We start from the raw sequence: 23,679 nt of genomic DNA, 5'->3' as shown, positions 1-23,679 counted from the left end.
GATCATTTCTTGCAATAACTAGAAGAGGCTTCTGCATATGTGTTGTGCATTGCAGAAGCCTCTTATACTGTTTATAGCAGTTGATGGCTTTAAAATAAACTTCAAGGCAATAGCTCACTGAAGTCTTTGTCCCAGAGTAGCACCCCTCCAAGAACTGCACAATCCTAGAACAAAACCCACTAAAACTTTCCAAATGGCCTTAAGGGGGGGTGGGGGTCACATCTATTTAAGTAATTCTCCTCACATAGCCTTGAACATCAGTAATACAGTTGCTGAAAATATTATTTTACCTCATACAGTTGGTGTGTGTGTGTGTGTGTGTGTGTGTGTGTGTGTGTATGTGTGTGTGACCTATATATATATAGGTCTTTGGTTATTCGGGTTTTCTCCCGCGTAAAATTGGAGGTTTCTTGGCAACGTTTCGATGAAGTCTCATTCGTCATCTTCAGGCTGGTGTTCTCAGCTTCGTGCTTCTAGGAGCAATGTGTGTGATTGCAGCTGTTTCTTCTTTTTAACTGCCAGTGGGGGTATGAACTGATTGGGTGGGAGCTTGGCTGTGTTCTGATTGGGCAGAGGTGTGTTCTGATTGGATGGGGGTTTGGCTGTGCTCTGATTGGATGGGGGTTTGGCTGTGCTCTGATTGGATGGGTTTGTGTTCTGTTTAGGTGGGGGCTTGATTGTGCTTGGGTCAGTCTGAGTAGCAGGGGGATTTGAGCTGGTGAGCTGTGTTGCTGTTGTTTGGCTTCGTGTTCGTGGCCGTGCTATCTCTTCATGGTGAGTGTCAGTCTGCTTCATGTATGGATTGGAGGGGTTTAAGGTGACTAATGATGCAGCTGTGGTCTGGCTTCTGGTCCGGGGTCGTGCTTCATCATCAGTGTGGGTTCGAGTCTGCTTTCTGCATGGATGTGTGGTGGCTACATCCTGTGTGGCTCTCGTGAGTGTGGGTCTGGTGTCATTCTTTGTGTTAGGGACTCGTTTGTCAATAAGGGCGGGTTTCCAAATGGCTGGTAGGTGGGAGGTATCCTCTCGTTTATTCATGCTGTGTGGACGTTTTTCTATCTCGATGGCTTCTCTGATTATTCTGTTGTTAAAGTGTTCAATTTTGGCGATAGTTCTGGTCTTTTTAAAGTCAATATCATGTCCTGTGGCTTTGAGGTGTTGGACCAGGGAAGAAGTTGGTTCCTCTTTTCTGACTGAGTTCTTGTGTTCTTCAATGTGTGCACTTATTCTTCTGTTGGTTTGTCCGATGTATGTGGTGGGGCAGGTGGGGCATGGGATTTCATATACTCCTTGAAGAAATAGCTGCGATCACACACATTGCTCCTAGAAGCACGAAGCTGAGAACACCAGCCTGAAGATGATGAATGAGACTTCGTCAAAACGTTGCCAAGAAACCTCCAATTTTACGCGGGAGAAAACCCGAATAACCAAAGACCTACATACAAACACCCGCGAAAACCTCAGAAAACATACACACACACACACACACACACACACACACACACATATATGTATGTATGTATGTATATTGTCCTAAAGATGCGAGTTCCAGGTCTAGTTATAGAAGAAGCGATAGACATCACAATCTATTTTACGCAGGAAAAAACCCGAATAACCAAGGACATACATACATACATACATACATACATACATACATACATACATACATATTAGTGTGTGTGTGTAAGTAAGTATAAATAATGAAATGAAATGTGTATCCACTGTAGCATGATTTTCCAAAGCTATAATTCAATATGAAGGAGCATTTTATTGAACATTCATTTAAGAAAAGGGAAATTTTCTATTGTGTCAGTAGTTCTTTGTAGTATTCTACTGAAATACTAGAGTTTGGCACCTCTACTTTCAGGCAACTTTCCAGCTGACTAGCAAATAGAAATAAGGCTCACAGAACAGATGGCCACAACAGCCTCCAAAATAATAATAATAATAACATGTTGAGATATGTAATGTGTTTTGTTGAGGGCAGGACTTCTATACTCAATATTCAGAACTTAATATCCATCTTCAGCACTGGGAAAATCTATATACAATCACCACAAAAAGTAAAGACAAAACTCTAATAGCTGTGGAATAACGTTTTGGATTTGGCTTTCCCATTTTCACAAATACTAATTGTATTTATTTGTTCCTACCTCCAACAGTTCACAGTCCATTCTTTTGGACCTTTAACACATTTATTCTTAACAATAAGAAATGTTACCATCATCCCATATTATCTATGAGTCAGCTTGTTTTGTTACACTTTTTAAATACAATGTTGCTTTCTAGAACAAGTATACACCAAGTGTAACAGTTTCCTTTAAATCATCATCATTCTCCCTTATCCCAGCCTATACTTGAGTTGTTCTAAACTACCATTCAATAATAGTTCAAAATCAAATCACAGAGAGTAAAATTATATGGAAACAAAGGTGTTGGGACTTGCAAAGTTATTAATTTCATTTTTCTTTTCACATGATCCTTCATTGCTTGCATATCCTCAGCTAAAATACACTTGCTCCTACCTCTTTGAATTTTGCAATACATTTTTTCAACAAAATATCCATACAAAAACATGTCCATTAGAAGAAATGGACACAGGAACATACATTTTCTTTTATGTTTTTTTTTCAAATAAATGGGATAATTAGAAAAAAAAGTAATTGATTTATAGTTACTATCCAAGAACCAATTTCTTATGGTAGTTAAGACACCAGGCTAGCAACTGAAAACTATGAGTTCTAGTCCCATTTTAGGTACAAAACCAGCTGGGTGATCTTGGACCAATCATTCCCTGGACCATCCTTAGGAAGAAAGCAGTGGAAAACCATTTCTGAAAACTTGCCATGAAAATTACAGGGAGCCATCCAGGCAATTGCTAAGAATGAACATTGACTTGAACACACACACACACACACACACACACACACACACTTACTATCCAGGTTTTTCTTGAAAAAAAAAACCTACACTATCATACCTAATAAAATGGGAATCCTGATTGAGAGATTAAATAAAGTTCATATGGAGACTTCCTTTAACTTAATTCAAAATAAGGAAGATTTTCTTTTTCTCTAGCAAACTGGAGGTGGGTAGGAATACAAAATTCATATAGTTGGCCATCACTTTCTTCATATCAGTAAAGGGAAAGACAGTATTATGTTTTATATGCCCTGATTTTTATTTTTATTTTATTTTATTTTTTTGGGCATGGGAATGAAATCAATTATTTATCCTTTGTCCATTAAGAAGGTATCCATCAACCAAATATTGTATATAATATAGAACAGCGGTCCTCAGTCTTTGTAGCTTGGTAGCCCAGCTGGTGGAGGAGAGGGAAACTGGGCCACTGTGCATATGCACAGCTCAACTTGCATGACTGGGGCTGGCGTGCATGTACACAATTGCCCATTGGTCCACCATTTGCACAAGTTGAGCTGTGTGCACATGCTCCAACCAGCTATTTGCATGGCTGCAGCCAATTCCAAATAGGCCATGGCTCAGAGATTAGGGACCGTTGATATAGCATATTCAATTGTGCAATATATGGAAAGAACTATGGCACATAATTAACTAGATAAGGCTCAAACATATTCTAGAATATAATGGAATTCTTTAAAATAGAATTTGCAGTGTGTTCTGTCTATGAGTTGTGTCTGGTTAGTAGCATCTAGGACCAGATGCAAAGGCAAGATATTTAAGATGCTGTTAATGCTCACTATAAAATAATAATAATAATGAGGAACATGTTTAATTAATTTGAATGAGTAGCTCTTCATCTTGAGCAAGCTCTTTGCAGTTATGCTTCCTTTCCCTAAATATAATTAAGTATAAAATGTCAAGACTTATGTAGATAATCACATTGTAAAACCAATGATCTTGTTGTGTTTGTGTGAGGGAGAGACACTGACATTTTCTTAAGACTGTTTACAGCTGCAATAGAAAAAAGAAAAAAAAATTATGAACAGAATATTAAGTGTTGCAGAATGAAGGTTAAGATAAGATTGATTATCGGATAGGATGTTCCAAAATGAAGCACTACTGACTTATGTGGTTTAAAAATAATTGCCACTAAACCAAGGAGCTCAATTTCTAGCGTCAGATGAACCAGGATTAGGATCCATGATGGTGGATTCTAGTCCTGTTCTAAAGCCAATTACAGGCATAAAAAGTGCAGCTGAATACAATACAACCAGTTTTAGAAAGTTGTATTTTAGTTCATCATCATCATCATCATCATCATCATCATCATCATCATCATCACCATCATCACATCTTTAAGAAAATCTGCAACTTTTCTTAATTAATGAAAAGTTGTTTTCATATTTCAAATAATTAAATATTGTTTTCGGCATTTACAGTGTTTATAATGCCAGTTATTAGAACAACTTTCCTTTTAACGCAATTTTCACAATGTCATTATCAAGTGTAACATTTACCTGATGTGGCATTTTTAAGCATACATTTTCTTGTTGTAGTAAATTGTATATTTCATTTTTGCTATGATAGCACGTGTGGCAGGATTCTAATATTGTGACTGTCTATTTACAAGCCTTTAAGTTTTCAACATGGGTGAGGGAAATACTAAACCTGTCACTTACAAGTGTGAAGTTCATAGTGAAACCTACTTCTGCATTTTATGTAAATAGTACATAATTGCTCCAACCTCTGCCCAGGTTCCCTGAAATGGAACCAGCCATACTTTGCACATAGCCAAAATAATTATAATGGTGACTTCCAGAAAATATATGCAATGCTGAGTTAAATAGATAAAGAAAAATAAAAAAAAGGATTTTGGTTAGCTTAGGGACATTTGAAGTTTTCATATTATTTTTATATAATATTTAGCTTTTGGGGGGTGGGGGGCTTATAGGAAGATATAAATGTATGAGTAAACATTAACATACTGTTAACCTACTAACATACTCATTATATTAATCACTGGGAATGGTATCATAGACTCAACTATTGCAGTGAAAGGAGACCAGCTACTCTCTGGCTTTACAAAGAGGTTAAGTTGACAATCAAGGTGACCCCTTTCAACTATCATGTCTGCTTTTCAGTGCTGCATGACTTGTTGGTGATTCATTGATTAAGTGTCATCAAGTTAGTGTAGACTCTTAGCAACCAAAGAAATAGAGTTACTCCAAGATGATCTGTCTCCAAATTGGCCTTTTAGGTCTGTCAATGGTGCGTTCATTGCTGTTGTAAACAAGTCTATCAATGTCTTTTCCTTCCTTCTGCTTTTCCCAGTTTTATAGATTTCTCAAAGGAGCTGGGTAGTTATATATTATGTGCAAAATGTGATAGATTTGAGTCTAGCTGTTTGTATCTCAAATCCAGATTTTTTTATTATTATTATGTAATACATGTTTTGTTTTCTTGGTTATCCATAGTATTCTCAGGAGTTTTCTCCAGCAATAAATGCAAAATGGTCAAAACTTCTTCTATTCAGCTTCTTCAAAATCCAACTTTCTTTTCCATACAGTATCATAAGAAAAATCATTGTTCACACAATTCTCACTTTTTGGGGTACAGATACAGCACTATATCTGAATATCTTTTTCATTGCTATTTTATCAAGTACTAGTCTGCATATTTCTTGACTTCTGCTTCATTTTTTGATTATTTTCAATCCTAAAAGGCAGAAACTATTTATTTATTTATTTATTTATTTATTTATTTATTTATTTATTTATTTATTTATTTATTTATTATTCAAATTTCTATACCGCCCTTCTCCTTTCGGACTCAGGGCGGTGAACAGCCAAAATAAAAACATCTATACATAACATCACAGTTAAAAATAAAGTTAAAATAATTTATAAATTTGGCCCGTAATTTAAAACTTGTCAATTTAAAATCAATATTAAAATTTTAAAACTAACCCTAAAATCAAGACAGACCGGCTAACTGAAAAAAATAAGTTTTTAGGGCCCGACGAAAAGTCCGGAGGTCGGAGATCACTTGTATCTCTGGAGGTAGATTGTTCCATAGGGTAGGTGCCACCACAGAGAAGGCGTTTATTACTTTAGTACCTTTATGGTCAATTCTAAGGTTACTTGTGTATCTGTTGTCACTAGTCTTCTTTATACTTAACCTTAGTCCCATTTTTTTTCCTCATTCAACTTCTTGGATTTCATTAATAGAGCTATCCTGATACACACACACACACACACACACACACACACAAATATACAAATATGCATAAACATACTCATACCATATACACAGCGTACAGATTAAATAAATAAGGACAGAATATATAACCTTATCTTACTACATTATAAATTAGGACCACCTGTTTCATCATATTCTTTCCAAACTGTTTGCTCCTAATCTGTTTACATATCTTGCAAGAGAACATGAGATGTTTTGATATTGTTATTTTTCTAAGCACATTCTACAACTAGACATAATCAGTACAGCTGAAGGCTTTCTGTAGTCAATAAAGATTTCCTTTTGGTATTTTTCTACCTTTTTCAATTATCCAGGTTGTATCAGCAATATCTTTCACCTTTTATTAAAAAAAAGAAAAAGATTGAACCTCTGGCATTTCACTTTTTATGTAGTACTCTAATTTGCATTGGATGATTCCAAGTATTATTTTGCAATGTTGTGAAATTAAGAAAGTTGTGTGATAGTTGCACAGCCTCTTAAAACTCCTTTATTTGGTATTAATATATACACCGAATAGGGACCGGTGGCTCAGTGACTAAGATGCTGAGCTTGTCAATCAAAAGGTCAGCAGTTCAGAAGTTTGAATCCCTAGTGCCGCATAACAGGGTGAGCTCCTGTTACTTGTCCCAGCTTCTGCCAACCTAGCAGTTCGAAAGCATGTAAAAAATGCAAGTAGACAAATAGGGACCACCTTTGGTGGGAAGGTAACAGTATTCCGTGTGCCTTTGGCGTTTGGTCACGCCAGCCACATGACCATGGAGACGTCTTCGGACCGCGCTGGCTCTTCAGCTTTGAAATGGAGATGAGCACTGCCCCCTAGAGTCAGGAATAACTAGCATATAGGTCCAAGGGGAACCTTTACCTTTTTATAGACTGAATTCTCCAGATTTATTGTGGCTTCTCCAGATTTGCTGGGGCAATTTAGTTAGAACTTCTGTAGATTTTCTCTCTGTCCCTTGTCATGTTTTTAAAGATACATGGCATTCCGATATGGAATAAATTGAGATGTTAATTTGATTTAATCTTCTAATACTAGAACTTCTTGTAAATTGAATTGTCTGAGACTATAAAAATGGGTTCAAAAGAAGAGATAGAAGAGTTAAGAATCAGGCTGTTTCGGATATGGATTTAAAATTGACAGGTTTTAAAATGATACTGACAAAGATGGTATGCAGAACTTTGATATTATAAAACTGGCTGATCTTTTGAAAGCTAAAAGGGACACACAAATAATAAACCAGAAGTGTTACTTGGATGTGTGGATCCAACTCAGAAGAGTGACTTGGACAATCTTCTCACTTTGAACTTACAAAAAAGATGTGTTACACTTATTAAGGAATTTCAGAAAAAAAGATAGGAGAAAAAAGAAATGAGCTTTTGAGGTATTATTTAAAAGGAATAAACATTAATACTTTTAAAAGTAAAAAAGTTTTTAAAGTTAGTTTATTCGACCAAGGTTAAAATATATATGATTTTTTTCTATCCGCTTTTAATGGTTTTTTCTTGACTAGGACTGAATACTGAAAAGTTAATATATTTGTTTATACATAAGTATTGGAAGAAGAGATTTTTTTGCTGATTTTTTTAGAGAAAGTGATAAACTATGGTATTAAACTGATAGGAGATGAAGAGAAATTGATAAGAAATTAATGTGTGGGACATTGTTTGGAGGGAATAAAGATTAAAAATTTTCAGCACATTGTAATAGCTCTTAATGCAATGTTCTTCGAGTCAGTTAAAATGAGGCTTTAAATATTTGTTTATAAATATGATATAAGACATGGGAAAAAGAATTTTATTGTATTTTTAGGGAAAATGATAAGGTACTGTGTAAAAGTAAAGTGAAATAATATAAAATTGATTTACTTGTTTAAAATTTGTTCATAATTATTATTGTTTATTTGTGTATATACATTGTTATCATAGTATTTTTTAAAATACTTTTGCTGATCAAGATTGAATAATTATTTGTTAAATAAGATAAGAGATGAAGAGCTTTTTGGTTGAAATATTAGAAAATATGTTGTTTCTGAAATTGTTTGTTCTTGTCTTGATGAAGGGGAATATCATTTCTTTGTATTTTTTCTTTATTTTTTTGAGATACTTGCTTGGAGGAATGCCTAGCCTATTATAATGCTGAAATTTTGAAAGGAATGAATGAATAGTAGACATAATAAAGAACTCCAGTAGAAGCAATCTATTCCAAAAGGCAAAATTGGATCAAGGACATTAATTTTTCATAGTAGTTTTTGACTTGACTTTCTCTCAGTCTGTCCTTCCCTCCGTCTCTCTCTCCTCACTTTCTTGTTTTCTGCTTTGAAATTAATTGGTGCTACATTTTTCTTTTAAAAAGACTATTCAATCTGATCTAACAATGAGCCAGTTAAAAAGATTCCTTTCCAATTTAAAATACTATAGATGAAGGCATTTTGGTTTTAGCATGACATCATATTCCCAGTGAGATAGAAATAATAATGTTGTATGCTTGAAACTAAATTTTGAGGCTCAAAATGAAATGAAAAAGTGGCATCCAGGAGAATGGGACACATTTGGGAAGGATTTGATAGGCAACTTAAATTTCTGGAAATTTTGCTGAGCAGACATTTGTATAAATTCCCAGATTAATTTTATGGTGAAACATGCATCTACTCCAAATATCCAGATTCTGAATATATGGCAGCTAGTCTATTTGAAATGGTATACATCTTATTGTGAATACCCACAGTGCTACAGATACAAGTAGCCATGAGTTTTACTAGGTTATCAGGACCTGTGCCTTTGATAGGACTGTAAAAATTATTGAATATCATATTCTCATTATTATTCTGAATTTTCAGCAGTACTCTTTATGTTTGTAAAATGATTGCTTGAGATCCTTCTTTGGTGTGCTTTTAAAGGTAGACTAACATGTATTGAATTCTATCAACAAGGCTTACGGGTTTTTTATGTTTTGAATCAATTAAAATTGGGGATATTTAGTGATCTATATTTTATTGCTTATCAGCATTATATTACCAAAAATCTAGAGTTAGCAAAGAGACTGCGATATTTTCCTACTGAATTGCTGGTTAATATATTTTATTGGCTTTTTATAATATGATATTTTACTAATTTAACTAGTTTGTGCATTGTTGTGAACTTGCAGCTATTACTACTACTACTTTACACATGTCCATCTTATGCAGTAGTTACAACTTTCTTTGACAGAGAGACTTTTCAGACTGTCACTCACACTAGTCATGATTGGACTATTGATAAGTATTCTATACAGAGCTGAATTGAAGACCAACTGGAAGCTGCGGCTAGTTCAAAATGCAATAGTGTGCATAGTCATGAGCACTTCTCAATTCAACTATGTCTCATTGCTGCTTCACAAACTGCCTTGCTTACCATTCATCTTCTGGGTGGTTTAAGACTGGTGCTAATCACCCATAAATCTCTTCATGGCATATGGCATGGTTACTTGTGTCCAATTGTGTCTGCCCATCCAGTATATTCAGGCAGACAGGATCTCTTCAGTTTGGACTCTGCAAGTCCCTTTAGTTAAACATTGTCATCTTGTGGAACCAAGGAAGAATGCCTCATCTGTTGCAGCACATGCTCTCTGGAACAGAATTACCCCAAAATACAGATGGTGTCCATTCTTGAAATGTTCTATAGCAGCGGTCACCAACTGGTGGTCCGTGAGAAAATGTTGGTGGTCGGCAGAATTTTTTTTGCATTTTTGCATTTTTTATATTACACTAAGTCAGGAATCCTCAAACTATGGCCCCTGGGCTGGATACAGCCTGCCAAAGCAATTAATCCCATTTGCTGATGGGATGGGGTCCTTCAGGCATTTAGCTTGGCTCCCTGTTTAGTAGCTCCAGCTCCTCCCTCCCTCCTTGGGAGTCCAGGTGCTTCAGTGAGTGGTGCACGAAAGTTCAGCCAGGCTCCTCGAGAGACAGAGTTTGCCGGGGTGTGGGGAGGTGTCATCTAGCACCCGGGCTGGCTACAAGACAAACGTTCATTCTTGGTCGTATTTGAGATTCCTAGCTGCAATGGACAGCAAAGCTAGGGTTGACCCCGGATGCTTCTCTTTGCTAACAGGCGGCCACACTAAGTGCCTGAAGGACCCCATCTCATCACTAATTCATATTAGTGGTCTGCGGGATTGAAAGTTATAAATTTAGTGGTCCCTGAGGTCCAAAAGGTTGGTGACCCCTGTTCTATAGGTTCTTCAAATCCTGCTCTATTGCCAGAATAATAAGGTCTATTAAAGAGGTGAAATCCAGCAGGTTCTGACAGGTTCTGGAGAACTAGTAGCGGAAATTTTGAGTAGTTCGGAGAACCAGCAAATACCACCTGTGGCTGGTCCCAGAGTGGGGTGGGAATGGAAATTTTGCAATATCCTTCCCCCAAGAGTGGGGGGGAATGGGGATTTTGCACTATCCTTACCCTGCCACGCCCACCAAGCCACACCACACCCACCAAGCCACGCCCACAGAACCAGTAGTAAAAAAAAAATGGATTTCACCACTGGTCTATTATAAGGTCTCTGGAACACTGTTGGATTTTTTTGGGATGGGGGGTGTTATCTGGTTTTGTCTGGATGGTCACTTTCATTTCTAAATTACATATTCTTTTAAAAATCGTCAATTTACCAGAATCGTCTTGCTGTCAGGTGTCAAAATCCCAATAAATAAATAAGGGTTTAAAAAAAGTATTTAAATACAGCTGTTAGAGCTACAAGACATTTTGCAAAAAGAGAACATGTCCTCCTTTTTGTCTTCACATACTCTTTCTGACAGTCATAGATTTAAAATCAAATATTGTCCAGTGTCTTGGTTTTGTTTTGATTTTACATTACTCATTCAAACTTTTGCACAGTGACTTGTAAATTGCCTGTTTCTTTTCTTCCCTTCATCTGTCAATAGACTCAATAGCCCTAGATTTACATTATTTATTTGCTGATTCCAACAGTCAGCTTTAATCCAGCCTCTTCAAATCTATGATCACTGTAATCTGTAGACCACATGACTCATCATATATTTCTACGGTGAAATTTGAGAAGTGCATCGTTGATTATATTTTATCGCTAGCATATCTTCTTGAAAATAAAGATTTCTTGGGGGGAAATGTAATTGAAAAATTAGTCTTTCTAGGTTTTTTAGATTGTACCTCAACCTCCAGATACTGTTAATGGTCTAATGCAGAGCATATATTTTCACCAAGATTTGTCTTTCTTCAGCAAAGATCTGAAAGTCTTGGACTGTTTCACTCTCTAAATGTATTTAGATAGCCAATAAGTAGGAGATCTCTATATATTGGCATAGCTTGCTTTTTACTATGAGAAATCTGTATCTGATCTGCATATGCAGATATTTGGAACAGTTTAAAAACACCATCTATTTTGTAACAAAAAGTACATCATTCCAATCTGCTCACATTTATTTCAGATTGATAACTGCAGGAAGATAGACTGCCATTGTCCTTATTTGTAGAGAGTTGAGTCAAGTTTTTAATCATGACCTAGTTTAGCTTAGGAGACATTATTGTTGTAACTTATGCACTTTGATATCATACATCTGGTGCTATTCAACAATGCACTTACACAATCTTCTTTTAAGATATGCAGAAAACATGCTGTCCAAGCAAAGAGATGGAAAAGCTTTTCTTGAGGGATCCCTGGTAATATTAATCTGACACTGGGAGTCACTTCTATGTTTTTATAATGGTGAATTTAATATTAAAATTTGGATGACTGTACTGCAGAAGCATCTTCATTGGCAACCCTTTCAAAAAGCCCACCTCTAACATTTTCTCTGTCCAATGAGGTAACTTCCCCCAAAGAGGATAGGATATGTATTTATAGGATAGCCCACAAGTCTTTGAAAAGATGCTGGAGATGATATTACCTGCAGTAATATATAAGATGAATGATTCCTAGTGGGTTCCTATCCTAAATAGAGGTTCCTATTCTGACTAGCCTTTTCTCAGAAATAGATGAAACATGGGTTGTACTTCCCTGTTGGAAACCCAGTCTTCAAAAAGGGGGCAACAGGCAGGAACCCGCCAGTTACTATCTAATTAGCTTGCTAGATATGTCTTTTAAGCTTTACCCCAAACCTGTTTAATTAGAAAATTGAGAGGAAAAAAACCCCATTTTTTTCTATCTACAACAGTCAAACTTGAAAAACAACATAGCACAGTAGATGAATGCACCACTCTGAAGGTTGCCATTCAGAAATGTAGCAGTGAATATAGAAAACAGCAGCATTTCATTAATTAATCTCGCCTCTGTTCTTGACTTTGAACATGGAGTGAACTTACAAGGATGTACATTGATAGGAGCATTTTTAAATTAATAATTGGAATATTACAAAAAAAGCAAGACTGAGTCCCCCATGGGTCTATGTCACATCCTTCCTATTGGAGAGAAAAATCAAACAGGGCTCCTGCTTTGGTATTATATGATGTCATAACAGCCATGAAGTCACAAAACTTCTCCTCCTCACTCACTCACTCACAGTTAACTCCCATCAGAGGCCACATAAAGATAGGAGTATATATAAAAGCTCCATGTTCAGTCCCAAGTATATTTATATAAGACTGAAAAAGATCAGAGTTCTTGCCAGTTAGTGTTGGAAATATTAAGCAAGGTAAGCCAATAATCTGATTTAGCATAAGAGTATTCCTGTGTTCTTGATATTTTTCTATAAAGTTCAAATATTATTTTAACTTTAAAGCTCAGCAGCTCCTTTTATTCAGCATTGTCAAAACATGGACTTTACATCTGTATTCACCTCTCTTAGTATAGCTTTCAGTGTGCTTCATTACTAATGACATTTCGGAATAGTGACAATTGCTAACTTCTTATTTCTGAGCTTTTGCATTAAAATGAAAGTAAGTGGATATTCATTGTAGACAAAACGAAATAGAAAACACCGGTAAGGGAAAATATACTTAGCAGTTATCGATAAACAGTCTTTACATTTAAGACAATCCAGAAACTAGTATTAAGGCAATGGTTTGATACCTCTGTTCAATCTTGCATATTTTTCCAGGAAAGTGTTAACAAGCAACTGTGAGCTGATCTTATAAATTGCGTGCCACACTTGACTGCATTTTATTATCTAATCATGGTCCTGTTGTCACAAAAGTTCCATGCACATTTATTCAGAGAATACTCAAAGGACACATCAAGTTCTGCTGAGCTAGATCATAAAATTGGTCACTAGAGATGAAGGACAAGAAATGACAGATGTAATGCCAATTCAATTAAATAATTTTCATGATTTAATTACAAAAACATCACAATCAATGGCCAAAGAGTAGTCCTCCTCTTCTCCCTCCTTCTTTCATCATCTCAGTGAAGGGATTTTTTTTTCTCACTGAAATTACTATATTTTGTATGGAATGGAATATTTTCATCACATCTTCATGGTTCTGGTTTGAAGAGTGAGGAATTCTTGATAGTAAATTGAATCCTAATGCCAAAAGGCCAAGCCGCTGGATTTCTAAATTAAAAGTCAATTATAGATCCTGAGAACAATGGGCAGAATTTCAAAACATTCTGAAATAATGTTGGTTATTTTGGGTATTGCTGAAACACAGTCAAAAGTGAACAGTCTTTCAGTATAAGAGTAAGAGTAAGAGAAATATCTTATCAATAGGCTGGAGTCAAGAGACATATTCCAGATTCTGGGATACATTTAATTTAAAACTTTGGTTTCTAAAAGTAACATCTTTGAGAACAACCCTCAAAAAGTAAAGGATGGGTTTCAGGACTCTAATACAGTATGTATCAATTTATTTAGATAAACAAAACATTGCTACAATCTCAGTAATATGGTTACAGAGATTCATTGTATTTTAAAAGTTCAAATTATGAGATTTCATCAGCTTGGATGCTAACTTCCTGACAACTTAAATAGTATAATTTAAATAACAGCATACAATTTAAGAAAAGCATAAACCAGATGAAAAATACATTACTATAATACTGTGACTTTAATCTCATTAGACTAAACTAGATGTAAGAAAGAAAAGAGATTTAACTTTATCATAAGGTATCTTTGTACAAACAACAAGTCTGGCTAATACATGGGCAAATAGATAGAAATACATTATGTTCCTTTTTTGTTTGGGTTTCCAGTTAGCCAGCAGTCTTTAAATTTCCTTCATTGAAGAACTAATTATCGGTGATCCTGCTTAGTTATAATTAGGACAATTTATTACTTATAAAAAGTAATTCAAACAGTGAATTACTGTTACAAATATTAAACAAAATACTAAATCATAAAGACAAACATATTCAAATCATAGTGAAAGCCACTGTTAAAATTCAGATAATCTTCCCTATAGTTGAGATGCTATTCTCAAAAGTTGAGCTTTCAATTATGATTTGTACTGGGCAAGATTTTCCACAAGAAATATTTTTCAGTAGCAAATTATTCTAGAAAAATCAGTTTCCAGTTTAGTTGAATCTAGACAGAAGTCCTCCTGTTCATCCAATCAATGCTTCATGCAATAATTGACAATTAAATAGGAAGTAAATGCTGTTTTCTAATAAATATTCATAACTTGATATTCATTCCTATATGATTGCAATATAGCTACTAGACTAAATCAGCATTATGACTACATCACATCTTTAGCTCAGATCTCCCAGTTCCCAACTCTTAAATGGAAATTGTAACTGACTCTCAATACTGTGCAAATAAAAACTAAGGAAAGGTAAGCAATTTTGCATTTAAAAAATTCTCTAAATGAATGAGGAATTGTTTCTGAATGTTCTTTCAGAGAGAAAAAAAAATTAGTCGAATTCTGTTGGATGTAGTAAAACGTTACTGCATTTACGCAGTTACAAACACACCCAGGTTGTATGTTTGGGTAGCAATATGAATATCTGTTTGTGCACTACTCGTTTAACTATTCCATGATCTGCAGCCTCCCTGGTATTAGCGGCACCAAATCTTAAAGAAAACATTTATTTGAATTCCTACCATTGAGGATTTTTTTTCAGATAGGATAAAATGGGCAAGAGTAAGTAACTTCAAAACAAGGGAAAGAAGACATTAATGGGAAGGTTTCCATTTCCAATATAAATTCTAAGGCAAGTTTTAATCATCCCAAGAATAAGTTATTCTTTTCCCTTAAATTGATGGGTATCAATTCAGCCAAATTTATTTAATTCATTTTATTCAATTTTAAATTTTGTATATGTATGTGTTTTATTTCATGGCTGTTCACCGCCCTGAGTCCTTCGGGAATAGGGCGGTATAGAAATTCAATAAAATTAATTAATTAATTAATTAATTAATTAAACACTGCTACCTTATGGGAGCTAGATAATGTACCATTTCTGTGGCAGCCCTTCCCCTACTGAATACCCTTCCCATTGAAGTTCAGCAGGCCTCTACCTCCTAGCCTTCTGAAAAGCACTGAAGACCTGAAGTGCTGGGACAGGATGAGGTGACTACATGTCAGAACCATGACTTGGTGCCATATTTTTGTTTTGAATGCTTAGTGTTTAAATAGTTTTTATATGACTTTTATGACATTTTAATTATTGAATGGGAATCTCCCAGAGTTTGGTATAAATGGCAGATTTATTTATCTGTCTGTCTGTCTGTCTATCTGTCTGTCTGTCTGTCTATCTATCTATCTATCTATCTATCTATCTATCTATCTATCTATCTATCTATCTATCTGTATCCCACTTGTATTATTTTACAAATAACTGAAGGCAGAGAACATATCCAGTACATCTTCCTCTTCCTGCTTTCCTCACAACAACTATAAGATATAAATGTTTAAATGATGAAAGAAAGAAAGAAAGAAAGAAAGAAGGAAGGAAAGAAAAAGAAAGAAAGAAAGAAAGAAAGAAAGAAAGAAAGAAAGAAAGAAAGAAAGAAAGATAGATAGATAGATCTTCATGGACATGGACAGATGTATTTCTCTGTTTAGTGTTTTCTATTTAGAAACAAAACAAAAACAAAAAGGAGAGATTACACCCTTGCTTCCCAGAATCTTCCATTCATTACTGAAACTTTTAGCCGATATAGATAAAACATCTGAAGTCAATTTAAATGAATCCCTGTTGAGATTGGGTAAACAGGTTCATATGTTGTTAACTCAATAAATATAACTTTTACCCAATTTCAGATAGTTTACCCAGATTTGAGGGATACTGACTTGGACCCACTCCTCATTTACCAACTGAAATCTGTTTCTTAAATCAGAAGTGAAATGATGGTCACTAAGCAAACAGTCACTGTGAGTGAGAGAGACAGAAAGACTGTGAAGATCACTGGTTGTGATTGTCTCACCTAAAGTTCTCTTTTAGAGTGTCTTGTGCCATCCCATTCCCCTCCCCACATTTTATTTGCCCTCTTGCTGGGCAGACAGATTGCTTTAAATAAGCTCTGTCTTCCTGTACTGTTTTTCTCCACACTTTTCTAAAAAGAACTAATTGCAAATGATTTAAGTTCACCTCTGTGACATTAAATAATCAATTAGAAACTTCTGGCCAGCTTGGACTGATATCGGAAACTTACTAAACGTTAATCACTTTCATGATGAAGAGAGGATAGAATTTATCTATGAAGAGGGAAGTGATATGATGAACTGTAGTAGCACAGCAGGTTGTGAGGAAAGAGAGAGCATATTTCAAGGAAGAGGGCAAGACAAGAAACAGCACAGTCTGAAGCTGGATCATGGGGAGAGAAAGACATTCAGGATATCCACTCTCTTAGACTCTCCCAGGGTATATCCATTAGGTTAGGGTGGTACAGATTTAGTCTGGCGAGATTCTTCTAATATGGTGCATGCAAATAAAGAACTGACCTTTGCCTGGACTGTTTTACATAGTCTTGTGCTAGGCCTGACAGAAAGCTTTTTTTTTTTTTAAAATTGATTTATATGCCGCCCTTCTCCAGAGACTCAGGGCGGCTTACAATGCATTAAGCAATAGCCTTCATACTTTTGTATATTTATACAAAGTCAGCTTATTGCCCCCACAAACTGGGTCCTCATTTAACCTACCTTAGAAAGGATGGAAGGCTGAGTCAACCTTGAGCCTGGTAAGATTCGAACCTGCAGAAATTGCAGGCAGCTGTGTTAATAACAGGGTGCATTAAACCACTGTACTACCAAGGCTTTTGTTCTTAGGTACATGAAATTTGACTGTAAATAAACATTGGTAAGAAGATTATTTTTTTTTAAAAAAAAATACTACTGTCATATTTATGAATGATTGCTAAATGAGGAAGCTGTTAAAGAAGGAGTGGCTGCATCTGTCAATTGACAGTTTCTTAGATAACTGGAAATAGAGACAGAAGAATTTATGATTAGGTAATTAATCACATTGCAGAAGAGAATTTGTTAGATTTACATTTATAAATTAGATTTAAATGAAGCTGCAATTCGTTGGATTTTAGTTTAGTTTATTTCCTACTTATTGGTATAGTTTAGCTTCAAGGCTATCTTGTTCAACCAAGGGGATAAGAGGATCTTATGCTTCTAGAAACTGAGGATCATGAATCAGCCTACGATTTTTTCTTTTCTTTTTGTAAATAGTTTCCATCAAACTTGTGAGGAGCAACAATTGATCCAGACCAGAGAGACCCAGTTTCAAAGTTTTCCCAGCCACAGTGGTTTATGGACTAGTCATTGCTTCTCAGACTAAATCACTTCCAAATGATATTGTGGCAATAAAATAACTGAAAATGAGGGTATATAGTATCTAAAACACTAACATTTTTCTTCCCTTTCAATCCCCATCTCGCTTCCTTTCTGAATATAGAAGGTTGTGCTTTGGTTTGGTCTGGAAGAGATTAATAATGGCCACTTCAGATTGCTATTTGCTTTCAAGTGGAAAATGAATTCAGTTCTCTCTTTTTCTTGGTTTGGAAAGGTGTGTGATACAAAGAGGCAGCCAATTTTCACTAAATTCCAAGCCAGCTATTTTGTCAGCATATTGTGCCACTTCAGCTATTACCTGGAGAAAAGTCTCAGTGTAGGTACTATATCATTAAGTGTCATGGTTTCACTTTATATAGAATGTAAATATTCATGATGTTCTTTTTGTCATTCATGGCTCGATCATGCATATTCATGATTACACACAAGACTAATTTGTGAATATTCATGCATTCCTAGTGATGAAACGAGGAAACATTAATACATAATTCATGCAAGCAAAATATAGAAGCTATTTTTAAAAACTGTTATATCTTATAACTTATGTAGTTACTGTTTTTCCAAGGCATCTTTCTTGTTTGCCAGCTTACCAGTGATATATTATGTCCCAGGTTTTGTTACCAAATGTTTCATATTTCATAACAGAATTCTTACAGAAACATAGGTGAGAGCGAATTTGGTCTAGTGGTTAAGGCACGGGGCTTGAAAGCAAGAGACTATTCGTTTAAGTTTTGCTCTAGACCTGAAAGCTGGCTGGGTAACTATATCAACCCAAGTCAAGTCAAGTTTTATAGATAGATAGATAGATAGATAGATAGATAGATAGATAGATAGATAGATAGATAGATAGATAGATAGCCAGGTTCTTCCTACGTAAAGAGAAATACACATAAAGCCTACAAAAAGGAAAGAAAACACACAAACACACAAACACACACACACACACACACACACACATGTTTTCTGAGGTTTTCGTGGGTGCTTGTATGCAGGTCTTTGGTTATTCGGGTTTTCTCCCACGTAAAATTCCAACAAACTCCGAAGACTACAAGAATGCCAGAAACAAACCCCTCCCCTCTCACAGCCACACATGAAACAAACAGTGCATAACATCTCAGATAGGATCCTCACCAAAGCCGAAACCAATGTCCTTTCCAAAGGATTCAACTTTGCAGTTGCTCCCAAACACATCCCCACTGAAACCATTATATGCGGAGTTGAAACCAGCCTGACCAAAGTCAACCCCGATGATGCTAACAGAATCAGACTTGAAATCACCAACATTCTTTGCACCAGCAAGCCACCCAAAAGCAACTTACCTAAAGTGGAACAGACAGCACTACTTAACCTGAAAGAAGACACCAGCATAATAATCCTACCAGCAGACAAGGGAAACGCCACGGTGGTTATGAACACATCTGACTACCAAACCAAATTAACCAACCTACTCCAAGACTCCACATACAAACCCTTAAACACAGATCCCACCACCTACCTGGAAAAAACCACTAGATCTAAAATAAAAGCCTCCCCCATCAGCGAAGAGATCCAGCAAAGAATCCCAGAGAGAAATCATCCAGATGCCCTAAGCTCTATGGTCTCCCCAAGATACACAAAGAAGGAACCCCACTTAAACCCTTAGTCAGCTCCATAGGCTCACCTCTACAAAACCTAGCCAAATTTCTCGCTAAACAACTACAGCCCTATGCAGAATCCATCACCTCACACGTAAAAAACTCATTCCAGTTCATAGAGATCATAAAGAAACAAAACTTACAGCCCAGTGACCTACTCATGAGCTTCAATGTCATGTCCCTCTTCACCCAAGTGCCAATCAAAGAAGCCTTGACAGCTATCCAAAACAAATATAACCCCACCAAGCACATCTTAGATCTGACCAACCACTGCCTATCCAACACATACTTCATCTATAATGGACAAAAATACAAACAAATAGAAGGAGCACCCATGGGATCACCCCTCTCACCTGTCATTGCAAACCTCTACATGGAACACTTTGAAACCCAAGCTCTAGAAAAATCTGATCACAAACCCAATCTCTGGCTCAGATACGTAGATGACAGCTTCATAATCTGGCCACATGGGAAAGAAAAACTGGACAACTTCCTCACACACCTCAACAGCCTACACCCCAAAATACAGTTCACCATGGAAACAGAAGCTAACAACCAACTTCCCTTTCTGGATGTCTTAGTCTACAAGAAATCCAATGGCTCCCTAGGACACACCATCTACCAGAAGAAAAAACACACAAACCGCTATCTGCACACACTCTCACACCACCACCCAGCACAGATCAACTCCGTAGCCAAGACACTCATCTCCAGAACAAAACGCTTATCTGACGAACAACACCTAAAAACCGAATTACACACTCTCACTAACGTACTAACATCCAACGGATTCCAAAGAAATAAGATTACCAACCTAATCCAAAAAGAAACCCCTTCTAAAATCCAAGACAGAGAACAAGAAAACGGCAAAGCCCTCCTCCCATACATAAAAGGCACCACAGACAGAATCAACAAGATCCTCCACAAACACAACATCAAGACAGCATTCTGCACAAACCGAAAAATATCCACCATCCTGAGAAACCCCAAAGACAAAATTGAGTTAGAAAATCAAGGAGTATATGAAATCCCATGCACCGCCTGCCCACCACATACATCGGACAACCCAACAGAAGAATAAGCGCACTCATTGAAGAACACAAGAACTCAGTCAGAAAAGAGGAACCAACTTCTTCCCTGGTCCAACACCTTAAAGCCACAGGACATGATATTGACTTTAAAAAGACCAGAACTATCACCAAAACTGAACATTTTAACAACAGAATAATCAGAGAAGCCATCGAGATAGAAAAAACGGCCACACAGCATGAATAAACAAGATGATACCTCCCGCCTACCAGCCATTTGGAAACCTGCCCTCATTGACAAACGAGTCCCTAACACAAAGAATGACACCAGACCCACACTCACGAAAACCACACAGGATGTCACCACCACACATCCATGCAAAAAGCAAGCCCACACCGATGAGGCACGACTACAAACCAGAAGCCAGACCACAGCTGCATCATTAGCCACTTTAAACCCCTCCAATCCATACATGAAGCAAACTGACACCCACCATGAAGATGTGGCATGACCACGAATGCGAAGCCAAACAACAGCAACGCAGCTCACCAGCTCAAATCCCCCTGCAACTCAGATTAACTTGAGCACAACCAAGCCCCCACCTAAACAGAACACCCCCCCATCCAATCAGAGCACAGCCAACCCCCCATCCAATCAGAACACAGCCAAACCCCCAACCAATCAGAACACACCTTCACCCAATCAGAACACAGCCAAGCTCCACCCAATCAGTTCACACCCCCACTGGCAGTTAAAAGGAAGAAACAGCTGCGATCACACATTGCTCCTAGAAGCACGAAGCCAAAAACACCAGCCTGAAGATGACGAATGAGACTTTGTCAAAATGTCGCCAAGACACTTCCAATTTTACGCGGGAGAAAACCTGAATAACCAAAGACCTGCATACATACATACATACATACATACATACATACATACATACATATATCTTTAGCCAGGTTCTTCCTACGTAAAGAGAAATACACATAAAGTCTATGAAAAGGAAAGAAACCATATATATACATAAATATAAATAAATCTAGACTTCATTTTATTAGAACAACCATGAACTCTAGTTGCTAGATCAACGCAGGGAAAATGTTATACCCAGCAATATCAGCAATTGTTGTTGTTAGTTGCAAAGTCATGTCCGAACCATCACGACCCCATTGTCCTCCAGGCCTTCCTGTCCTCTACCATCCCCCGGAGACCATTTAAGCTCAAGCCGACTGCTTCAGTGACTCCATCCAGCCACCCCATTGTCTGCCGTTCCCTTCTTTTTTTGCCCTCCATCGTTCCCAGCATTAGACTCTTTTCCAGTGAGTCCTTCCTTCTCATTAAGTGGCCAAAGTATTTCAGTTTCATCTTCAGGATTTTGCCTTCTAAAGAGCAGTCAGGGTTGATCTCCTCTAGGACTGACTGGTTTGATCGCCTTGCAGTCCAAGGGAGTCTTCTCCAGCACTGCAGTTCAAAAGCCTCAATTCTTTACCTCTCAGCCTTCCTTATGGTAATTCAGCAATATCATTCAGCAATTCATCCAGCAACTTTCAACCACATCATTCGAATTATATTCCCTTGGACAGATTTTTATAACTTTTCCATAATACAATCTCACATCATAAGGATGTTTAGCAGGTTTACCAGAGCATAAATTCATGATTTTTCTAATTTTTTAAAATATGTAAAACCAGAATTAGTGATTTGTTCGGTGCTGTCATTATTATCTAGCAAGGAATGTGCAAACCTTCTCCATATTGCTATTCTTTATGATTTGTTTTAAATCATCCAGCACTGAATAAATATGTCAAAACAACTTCTTCATTATCCTGCAAAGAACACTTTGACCTCTTCCTCAATATCAGGTTGATTGATTTAGAGCTGAAAATTGATTCAGTGGATTTGATTTAAAGCTGAAAATTGATTCAGTGGAATTGATTTAGAGCTGAAAATTGATTCAGTGGAAAGCTTCTACTTTACTGAGTGTCACAGAAGAAATCCACATTTCAATAAAAAAAAAATAGAGCAGAAAAAGGTAATTGCTTGGGGTTAGGGTTCGTTTGTGTTTATTACTAGAAAGATAGCTAAGCATAAAAGGAAAAAGTAATGAAGTCAATGCAAGGCATTCAACAGGGATACTTTGCATTCTGTATTAGTGTGTATAAAGAACTTCTTTTTAAATTATAAAAGCAGTTATATTTTCTTATAAGGAATGTGTAGCTGCTTCAAGTGTCAAAAACAATAATGCAACAAAACCTTTTGTCCACTGTTTTTAAAAATAGCATAGTTAAATAGCACAATTCTTTCCCTACCACTACCACATACACTCCTATGAAATTATGTAGCTCTAAACAAGATGGCTATTTTCAGATATATAAAATGATTTATTGTCTCTCTTTAATTGAATACATTGTAAAGTGCCTTGGCTCAGGTATACATCCACCTTTCCCTTCCTTTGGGATGAGAACTCAAGAATGAGAACTCAGGTTCAGCCCAGTGTTGGTTTGTTTCCACATCATAATCATGATTGACCACACTTTTTGCTTCAGATACTACAACAAGCTTTAATTAATTAAAATGAAAATCATTTCCTCCTTGAATTTCCTCCTTGAATTTCCTCCTTGAATCAAGTGAGTAGAGAGTGTGAGTCTGGGGTTCACTGTGATTGTTCTCATAACTGTGTAGTTTATCTGTAGGTAGTGAAACCAGTGTTGAATTGTTATCAATTGATAATAACATAAATCAGTTTGGTGTTGTTCTTATGGCGCCAGGCTAGAAAATGGCAGAGTGTAAATTCTAGTTCTATCTTAAGCTTTATTTGGACCTGCATCACTGCATATCAGGGAATATACGTGTCTGTTGTGCGGAGATGGTTGTATAGCTGTTCCATTTATACTTCATTGGCAAGTCTCTCCTCTGGTTGCTCCATTTTGTCATTTGAATGTGCCTTGCCTTCCACCCACTTCCCAACAGGAAGATGGATCAACCAATCACATGTGGATGCCCATTTCCACAAAACACATAGCTGAGATTTGGATGTGTGTATGTGCAGACCATCTGCAACCATCTGCAATCAGGGTGAAATGCTACCGGTTCGGGCCGGTTCGCCCAAACCAGTAGTAACAAATGTGATTGGTTCACCGAACCAGTAATA

The 23,679-nt window shown here is 36.6% G+C and overlaps 1 protein-coding gene across 5 annotated transcripts in view; it reads left to right on the top strand.

Moving 5' to 3' along the window:
- Positions 1-23,679, top strand: part of CDH18 (cadherin 18) — a 656,995-nt gene that overhangs the window by 163,444 nt on the left and 469,872 nt on the right. The window contains exon 1 of one of the 5 annotated variants that reach the window (XM_087890246.1): positions 12,706-12,821. The exons of the other annotated variants lie outside the window; for them this stretch is intronic. The gene's annotated coding sequence lies outside the window, so the exon portion shown is untranslated. Of the gene's footprint in view, positions 1-12,705; positions 12,822-23,679 lie in introns of those variants that run through there. 5 annotated transcript variants of the gene reach the window in all.

Source organism: Pantherophis guttatus, chromosome 3 (genome assembly GCF_059756535.1).
Source record: "Pantherophis guttatus breed Tessera chromosome 3, ASM5975653v1, whole genome shotgun sequence".
Taxonomy (NCBI): Eukaryota; Metazoa; Chordata; class Lepidosauria; order Squamata; family Colubridae; genus Pantherophis; species Pantherophis guttatus.
Note: the sequence above shows the minus strand (reverse complement) of the source record. Positions and strands in the feature narration are given on the sequence as shown.